The following is a 9274-nucleotide window of genomic DNA, read 5'->3' on the forward strand; positions in this document are numbered from 1 at the left end:
TGTCTCTTTCCCTTCTGGTTTCCTCAGTGTGTATGCCCAGCAGTGGGATTGCTGGATCATAAGGCAGTTCTATTTCCAGTTTTTTAAGGAATCTCCACACTGTTCTCCATAGTGGCTGTACTAGTTTGCATTCCCACCAACAGTGTAAGAGGGTTCCCTTTTCTCCACACCCTCTCCAGCATTTATTACTTGTAGACTTTTGGATCGCAGCCATTCTGACTAGTGTGAAATGGTACCTCATAGTGGTTTTGATTTGCATTTCTCTGATAATGAGTGATGTTGAGCATCTTTTCATGTGTTTGTTAGCCATCTGTATATCTTCTTTCTTGTGTGATGCATTGTCTAGGAGTGAGAGTTAGACTCACGGAAGCTGAGTCCTTCCCGAGGTGGAAGCCCCACCATTTACAGCTTCCTCTCCCACACGCCTGCATGGCCGTGTTTCAGCATCTCACCTTTACCGACTCCAAGGCAGCCAACTCAGTTCTCCTAGAAAGAATGTTTTCTTTTTCCATCCATATTGAATCGTTTAAATCAATGTACATAAATTCTGATTAAATCACCTAATTACAGATACATGTTCACCTGGTTCGCATAGATTTGGGAACACGGGACCTGTGTTCCTGACAGGGACCTGCTTGCTGACACAGGGCCTGGGGTGCCAGTCACGTGTGCTCAGTGGGGTATGCTTTTCCAGAAGGACTGGGAGCGTCGGTTAATCCAGGTTAGGTCAGTGGAGGTAACTCGAGAGAGCTTTCCCCACGGTATTGTCATCTTTGTTTATGGAGAAGGAGGCTGTGCCTGTGACATAGAAACCCAGCTCCAGGGGAGGTGGTGGTGGTGTTTACTTGCTCAGTCATGTCTGACTCTGCAAATTCATGGACTATAGCCCACCAGTTTCCTCTGTCCTTGGGATTTCCCAGGCAAGAATACTGGAGTGGGTTGCCATTTCTTCCTCCAGGGGATGTTCCCGACCTAGGGATTGAACCCACATTTCCTGCTTGGCAGGCAGATTCTTTCCCAGTGGAGCCACCTGGGAAGCCCCAGGGGAGGTGTGTATTGAGAGATTTATGGCAAGGCATTGGTGGCAGTGGTTGTGGGGCTGGCAGCACAGGTCTGGCCCACCAATGGGGCAGGTAGTCAGGAAGGGCTTGAACTCCTGTGCATGGACTGAAGCTGGTGTCCACAGGCAGAATTCCCTCTTCACCAGGGAGCCCCAGCCCTGCTCTGCACGTCCTTCCACTGATGGCACCAGGCCCACCTAGGCCATCTAGGACTGTCACCTGCTATGGATGTTAACCTACAAAACACCTCCACCATGGCTCCTAGATGAGTGACTGACTGAAGAACTGGGGTCGGGGCCTCACCAGGTGAACTCCACCGACTGATGGTCCGAGAAGGTTGTGAACAGACGGGGTGGCGGTGTTCGAGTTCACTCCATGACTGGATTTAGAGCTCCAGTGCTTAATCGTGGCATGATTTTGCATCTTCTGAATTGATTTATGCTCCAGAGACCAGCCAGGTGGTCCAGGGAGGACCAGTCTAGACATGCTCATGCTTTTTTACACATGCCTGGAGCTGTACTGCCAACTGACCACAGCATCTCCACCCAGGCCCTTAGTGGGTGCCAGAGCTCTGCCCTGAATCTAGCTCTCACACACTGTGTCCATATGAGCTATCCAGAGAACATCCTCTTAACCCTCAACTGTTGGGCAAAGGATAAATACCTGCATTTGTAGCCTTGTACTGTGCTACGTTGCCTCAGCCATGTCTGACTCTTTGTGACCCCATGAACTGTAGCCCACCAGGCTCCTCTGTCCATGGAATTTCCCAGGCAAGAATACGGGAGCAGGTTGCTATTTCCTTGGATCTTCCCAACCCAGGGATCAAAACTCTATCTCTTACGTCTCCTGCATTGGCAGGTGGGTTCTTTACCACTAGTGCCACCTGGGAATCCCAGGTGCAACCTTGGTAAAGACCAAAAAGTCATCACCAGAGTTCACCCGCTCAGCACACCCCAAGGCCCAGGGTTGGAGTGAAGGTTGGGCCTTCTCCTCCAGCCTGGGGTCTTCCTGGAGGAGGACAGGTGTCTGCCTGGGAGCACAAGGTTTAAGCCAATGGTGCCCCTGGCTCACCTGGGGAGATTTCGTGGGCTGTCACTGGAATGAGCCAGGCCCCAGCCCGGGAGACTTGCCCCCGCCTCTTTAGACGCTCAAACAGAACCATCAAAAACAGGACACAAACAGTTTCCCTTGGACACTCAAACAGGAGGGTCCAGAGCTATTAGTAGGACTTGAGCCTGCAACCCGGGTGTGTGGTGGACATGCATGCACAGAGGGGTTTGGCAGAGCTTTGTTGCTGAGTTTCCCTGAGCATTAGTGTCTTGGAAATTGATGGAAAATGACACACCTTGTTTCATTCAGAACTTTACCAAGAATCACTCATTTCAGGAACAGCTCCCCCAAGGTGGCATCTCTGTGGGTGTGTGAGTGACCAGCATGGACCCCGTCTCTCTGTTTGTAGTTGATGTTGTTGTCATGGCAACTGTTTTGTGTAGCCACCTTCACCACGTCACCTGATGTGCTCCTGTTGAACAAGTATGTGTTGAATGGATGTTATTGGATTAAAACTTCCCTTCTTCCTCCTGCATGTTACAGCCAGGTGTCACATCAATTTTTTAAAAGTATGCATGTTCGTGGACTGGAGTAAGGGAAATGAGACTGAATTCTTGTTGTAAAGAGGATGTAGCATCTGAGCTTGTGGCCCTGAATTAGGAGAAGGATGGCTGTGCCTGAGGGAGGCCGTGTGGGCAGCTCAGTGTGAGGGTCACAGTGCACAGAGTCTGGGGAGGGGACCCCGCAGACCCACTGACCTTGTGGGGCTTGTCTTGAGTTTGGTGGGGACCCCAGGTTTGAGGTCATGGTGAGAGTGGGGGGTCATGTTTCATGACCAGCCTGCTGCCATAGGGCATCAAGGAAGCCGGGGGCTGGCAGAGGCTGGTGGCCTGGGGATGGAGAGACAGATGGACATATGAGGTATTGGCTCTAGAACCCAGTGGACTTGGAGATCCCTGGGGACTGGGAGTGTGGAGCCAGAGGGACAGAGGGTGGCCCTGGGTCTGGGATGAATGTATGACTGGCAGTGGGCACCAGCTTCTGAGTTACGGATGCTGGACAACGGGGACATGTGAGGAGGTGGGGTTGGGGGTCCTGGGTTGTGAGATGCCATGATGGGGGACCAGCAGTCAGCACCTCGCTGGATAAACCCTCAGTGGGCTGATAATTCATCCTCACCAAGGTAACTGCAAGGACAGAGGGGGCTAAGGTCTAGGGGTCTACTGTTCCCAGCATGGATGAGCTGCACCCCTCAGAGCCTGTAGCCTGGCTCTGGTCTATCCATGGCCTCATCTTCATGTTACTTCCTGGAGAGGGCTCCCCTCCCTGATTCTTTCTCCCTGGCCCATCCACATGTCCCTGGTGGTCTCGTCGCCCAGACAGCCTCTGTGGGAACAGAGGAGCTGTCTTCTCGTTCACAGTCCTTGAGCCACATGTCTGGATCAGGAGTCATGATGATGATGGAGGGAGATGCACCCCCCCCCAACTCCCACCTGCTGGGGAACCCTGTCCCAGGCGGAGACACCAAAATCCTCCTTGGTGACTCAAGGCTGGTGGTGAAGCAGGATGGTATTCCCAGGGAAGAGCTCCCAAAATAGCAGGCATCTCTGGGGGCGGAGAGCTGTCTGTCTGCCACTACAGCTTTCCCTTCCAGGAAGGCGTTCTGCCTTGCTTAGCGAGATTGCGGCTCAGTTCTGTCTGATGCTGCTGTTGTTCAATTACTCGGTCTTGTCTGATTCTTTGCAACCCCATGGACTTCAGCATGCCAGGCTTCCCTGTCCTTCACTGTCTCCCAGAGTTTGCTCAAACTCATGTCCATTGGTGCTATCCAACCATCTTCATCCTCTGTTGCCCCCTTCTCCTCTTGCTCTCAATCTTTCCCAGCATCAGGGTCTTTTCCAATGAGTCAGCTCTTTGCATCAGGTGGCCAAAGTATTGGAGCTTCAGCATCAGTCCTTCCAATGAATATTCAGGGTTGATTTCCTTTAGGATGGAATGGACTGGTTTGATCTCCTAGTGCTGTCCAAGGGACTCTCGAGGAGGGGTGTACAAAGGACAATTCAGGCATGGCCACTGACATAGACAGGCCTGGAGTGCCAGGTACCTGGTTGGTGCTTTTCGGGCCATTTATCTTACCTCACAGCAACCCCAATGGGTGCCTATTGTCGTCAGTCCATTTTAGGAGAGGAAACAGGCTCAGAGAGAGGAGCTGGCTCTGCCTGTAGACTGTGTGAGGCAACTGATGGAGACGAGTGTGCCTGGAAAGAGTCTAACTGTGTGTTGAGCCTCCCTGAGGGAGACACCAGCTGCTGGATGCTCCCTTGGGTGGCCAGCCAGGGCCACTTGTCCACCACTGGCCTCAGAGCTGAGCTTTGGACCTGCTGTCCTCAGGTCGCCTTCCCACCATGCCTGGTGCTCCCAGGAATGCAGCCACTCCCATCCAGTGTGTATGGGAGGCAGAAGAGGGTCACGGGGTCCTCAGGACAAGGAGGGGATTCCTGGGGCCCCACTCACTCAGGAGCCTGGTCCCATGGTGAGGCAGGTGGAGTGTCCACAGGGGAGCAAGGCCACTGGAAGGTGTGGGCCGTGGGGACGTTGAGGAGCCAAGTGCCCCCTCAGCCCGGCTGCTGCTCTGCGGAGCTGGGGGTGGGGTAGGAGTGCTGATCGATCTGAGGAGCCAGCTCTCCCATGTCTTCAAGGGGAGCTGATGTTTTTAAGAGTGAAAACTCAGATTTGATTAACATTTGCTTCATATTCACATTCTAAAAAGTATCATGGGGGCAGCGATGAGGCTGCTGGCTGGATTTGGACCACGGTCATCTGATGGGGCTGGTGACCAGGCTGTCCCCCCTCACTGCAGGTGGGCTCAGGGAGTGGGGAGCTTGCATACGACTTCCGAGGCTCCGGTGCCCTGATCTGCGCTCGGGAAGGCTCCAGGCTGGACCTGGCTGCGGGCAGCAAGGGGGAGGTGGCTCTGGCCTTGGTTGCACGGTGCCCTGGGAGACAGGGCCAGCATCATGGCCAGCTGTGCATTCGTGTACTAGGTTAGGTGCAGCTGTGCTGCAATGGAAACCCCCGGATCTCAGGGTCTTTACCCAGAAAAGGCTTATTTCCTGCAGGAGAAGTCCGCTAGTCTGGGTGACCCTCCAGGGCAGCCAACCTCATGCACAGGCCAGCCAACCTCATGCACAGGCCAGCCTGGCTGCTCCGTGTGGAGGGTCTGCCATCTTGCCGTCTTGCCCATGGCCCCCTGAAGGGAGGGGAGGGTTCCCTCTCCTATGTGCACAGGTGGGGACCAGCCAGGGATGGGGCGGGAGGATGGGCAGGTGCCTCTCTTTCTCCTGGTTTCTTTTCTTGGTGTCGCTCTCACGCCCACGCAGTGCTGTAACTGGCTGCCACACTCGTGCTTTCTCAGAGGGGAGAGTCAGAAATAGACTGTGGCTTCCCCAGTTCCAGGCGGCACCTGCTCATCACCCACAGCAGCAGCTTCTGAATCAGGAGGGAGCGGACCGCGTGGGCAGAGCTGGGGAATCCCTCAGGGTGCTGACCCTGCCCACCCCTCCCGAGGCTCCTCCCCTGCCGCTCCGAGGCTCCGCCCCTCCCCTCCTGAGGCCACGCCCCCTCCCCCCTAAGCGCAGCCAGCCTGGGGCTATGTCTTTCCCGGTCCCGGTCCCCGAGAGCCATCTGCTACTGAGGCTCCAAGGATGTTTTAGCAGCACCCTTCCAGGGCCACACGGAGGGAGGGGAACCGGCGCCCATGGTTTTCTGCTTTGTTCAGGCCAGGCATATTTGTCTGTGCCAGGCTCTGGGGTCTACACGAGGAATAACACCTGCTTACAAGTTTGTTTCTCTGAGCCCCGCCGATCTCACCTGTAAAATGGGCATAATCCCGTTGTCTGTCCTTGACATTAAGGTCGTAGTCACTCCTGCTTTGGGAAGCCCCATTCCCACATGGAGAATGGAGCCCAGTCTCAGGTAGTAAATGAATGGAATAGTGTGTTTAATATGTATTTAGTCCAATGTGTATTATGTAATTTGTAGTTTGCACTGTTCTTACTCTGGAGCCAATATCTCCCCCTTGTCTGGAACACTTCACTGGCCTTTGACCACTTGTGGGCCTGGCTCCCGGAGGTTCCTGTCTGATGGGGATCCCTCCCCCCCTACTCCACCCCTGGCAGCTCCACTTCTTCTGTGGGGAGGTTCTGCCCTGTCCTTCCTTGGACTGTAGTCCAGGAGAGTCTGGAGGTGCTTCCAAAGACAGATCCTCTCCACCCCGCCCTGTCTGCTTCATACCCTTCAGCACATTTGGGGCTCCAGAGATCCAGACTTGCAGGCTGGGTGGGTCCTGCCCCCTGCCCCATAGGTGCACACACACCTCCACTCAGTCCAGTGACACTTAGGAAACCTCATCTCAGGACCTGTGCTCCTCCCCTCCCTCTGGGCTCAGCAATCCCCACTAACCCTTCTGATCTTGACTCAACATCAGCTTCTCAGCCCACCTGTCTGTCCAGGTTGGCCCACCTACCCCCTACGCTATCATGATGCTGTAGGATCCTCCTCTTAGTGCTGGTCACTATGGAAATGAAAGGTGGTTTGTGTGACAACTTCACACTGATGCTGAAGCTCCAATACTTTGGCCACCTGATGTGAAGAACTGACTCAAAAGAAAAGACCCTGATGCTGGGAAAGATTGAAGGCGGGAGAAGGGGACAGCAGAGGATGAGATGGTTGGATGGCATCACCGACTCAATGGACCCGAGTTTGAGCAAGCTCTGGGAGTTTGTGATGGACAGGGAAGCCTGGTGTGCTGCAGTCCATGGAGTTGCAGAGTCAGACAGGACTGAGCAACTGAACTGATTGACTGACTTGTGTGATAACAGACTGAATGTCTGACCCCTCTAGAGCCTGTGCTCCCTAAGGGCAGGGCTGGGTCTAACTTCTTCCCATGATATCCCAGGACTGGGCATGTCCTTTGTGCTCACTAAACCTCTGACACAAGAGGCCTGGTGAACCCAAGTTAGTTCTCAGTCTCATGAGCTGGGGTGTCAGGTACAGTTAGGTGTGAGTCCAAATGGGGACTCTCGACCTGCAGTACTCGCTTCCCTGTGATTGGGGTCCCCCAAGGAGCAGCTCTGGCTGGCAGTCCAGCTGTGGGCTCCTGGGGTCCCTCTGGGTAGAGGGGCAGGTTGCTGACAATCCAGCAGGCTGCATGTTGTTCACAGCTGGTGGACTGCCCCTTCTGGGCCATTTGGAGGTGCTTTGAGGGCCTGCTGTGGCCCTCACCCTGGCAGGCCTGCCTTCACCCCTAGAGCTAACGGTGGAGATTTTGGTGGTGATATATCCACACTTTTCTGAGACATGCAAGTTGGATGAAATGCCTCTCTGGGACCTCAGTCCATGATCAGCTGACAACGCACAGGTTGGGTTCTCTCCAGACATTTCTTGAGAAATCTCTGTCCCAAGCAAGCTTGGTATAACAGATGTATTTGTGCATTTCCTCATTCAGTTCTCTCACCTTTGTGAAGATCTCTGACTAGTCCTCGTTTTAGAAGAGAACACAGGGCTCCAGTAAGAAAAAGCCCTCCATGGGGGCAACGTGAGTAGAGTTTTGGAGTACTTTTCAGGCTTGAGGAGATGCATGGTCTCCATCCTCAGCTGTCCCTGCGGGCATCATAGCTGATCAGCTGGCATCCCCTGAGCAACAGGCTCTGCACCTTTTGTGGATTCTCCACAACACTGCCAAAAGTTTCCTCTTCCAGGAAGTCCTCCTTGATCACTGCCCCCACGGCTGTCTCCAAGTCCAGCACCTGAACAGTTAGGAGACACTGTCTAGAAATGTGAGCTTCTCAAGGCTGGTTCCTTGTTTTCTGCTGTCTCTTAGGAAATGGACCTCCCCTGCCCCTGCCTCCTCCCTCCTCCATCACGTCCCCACCCCTGTTTTCTCTTCTCCATGGCATTGCCCACTCCCTGGGATGATTGCTCACTTGCTGTTTGTCTGCCTTCCTCTTTAGACTTGAGTTTTTCAAGGGCAGGACCACTGTGTCCTGGGGCTTGGGACAGTGCCTGGTGCAGAGCAGATACCCCGCCCTGCCCCAGTCACTTAGTGAATGAATAAATAGCATCTGGGGGGTTTTGACCAGGCTGAGGGAGCCCCACCCAAACAGCTTGGTTTTGTGCCTGCTGCTTGCCAGGGAGCGGGAGGCCCTGGCCCCTGGGTGCCAGCCAGGAGTTGTCTGAGGGCACGCTGAAGTCTCAGCAGACATGCAGACAAGATTTTAAGCAACCACCCACCGGCCCGCAGACACACAAAGCCCGCCTAGGAGTCCGACAGCACAGTGTCGCCTAGAGTGTGGAGGGAGGAGCAGCTGAGCCCCCGAGGGCCCTGGCCTTTGTGCTGGGACAGGGGTTATAAATAGGATTATGGCCCCGCATTGTGGGCATTCAGAGGCTCCGCCTGTCACCTCCCTGCAGTGGCAGAAGGATCCGGAAGTGGGGACGTTTTTGGCTCTACCCCAGGGATAACGTTATTGGAGTTACAGAAATAATTGGAGCTTGGCATTAATGTTGACTAATTATGCCTCCCTCTCCTGACAAGCCTTTTATTTATGTATGTATTTCTTCTTTTTGGCTACGTCCTCCAACTCCCTCGATGGGAAGCCATTTAAAAGGAAATGATAATTTGTCCTCCGATCTCACCAAGCGGACGGGCAGAGCAGGCGGCGGGTGGGCGGCCGTGGGCGTGGCCCGCGCGCGCGCTCAGCCCAGGAGATTCCCAGCTAGGATTGGATGCGCTTCTTCCCTACGCGCCTGGGCTCCGCGCCCGCGAGAGGCAGGAGCTTCCCCATCGCCTCCCCGCAGGCAGGGTCGGGTGAGGCCGACCGCGGCTGGAGCAGGACCGGGGCGAGTGCCAGTGTCCGGGTCGCTGGGAGCTTGGGACACAGAAGCTGGAGACGCGGCTGCCCGCCCCTCCCTGCGACCCCAGACAGGGGACCATCTCCCGGCTAGATCTCGGACCCGCGCCTGGGGAGCCATCCAGCCTGCCGGGCTGGCAGCAGATCTGGACATGATGAGCTGCTTGTCCGGAGTGGGAGCGGGAGCGCGGGCTGCCCCAGCCGCCCGGTGACAGAGGGCCACGTCCCTCCTGCGCGGGGGTCGGACTCGAT

At 55.0% G+C, this 9274-nt stretch overlaps 1 protein-coding gene across 1 annotated transcript in view; it reads left to right on the forward strand.

Moving 5' to 3' along the window:
• Positions 1-9274, forward strand: part of PHACTR3 (phosphatase and actin regulator 3) — an 88398-nt gene that overhangs the window by 68971 nt on the left and 10153 nt on the right. The window lies entirely within an intron of this gene.

This window comes from Bison bison, unplaced genomic scaffold, assembly GCF_000754665.1.
Source record: "Bison bison bison isolate TAMUID 2011002044 unplaced genomic scaffold, Bison_UMD1.0 scf7180017864167, whole genome shotgun sequence".
Classification (NCBI taxonomy): domain Eukaryota; kingdom Metazoa; phylum Chordata; class Mammalia; order Artiodactyla; family Bovidae; genus Bison; species Bison bison.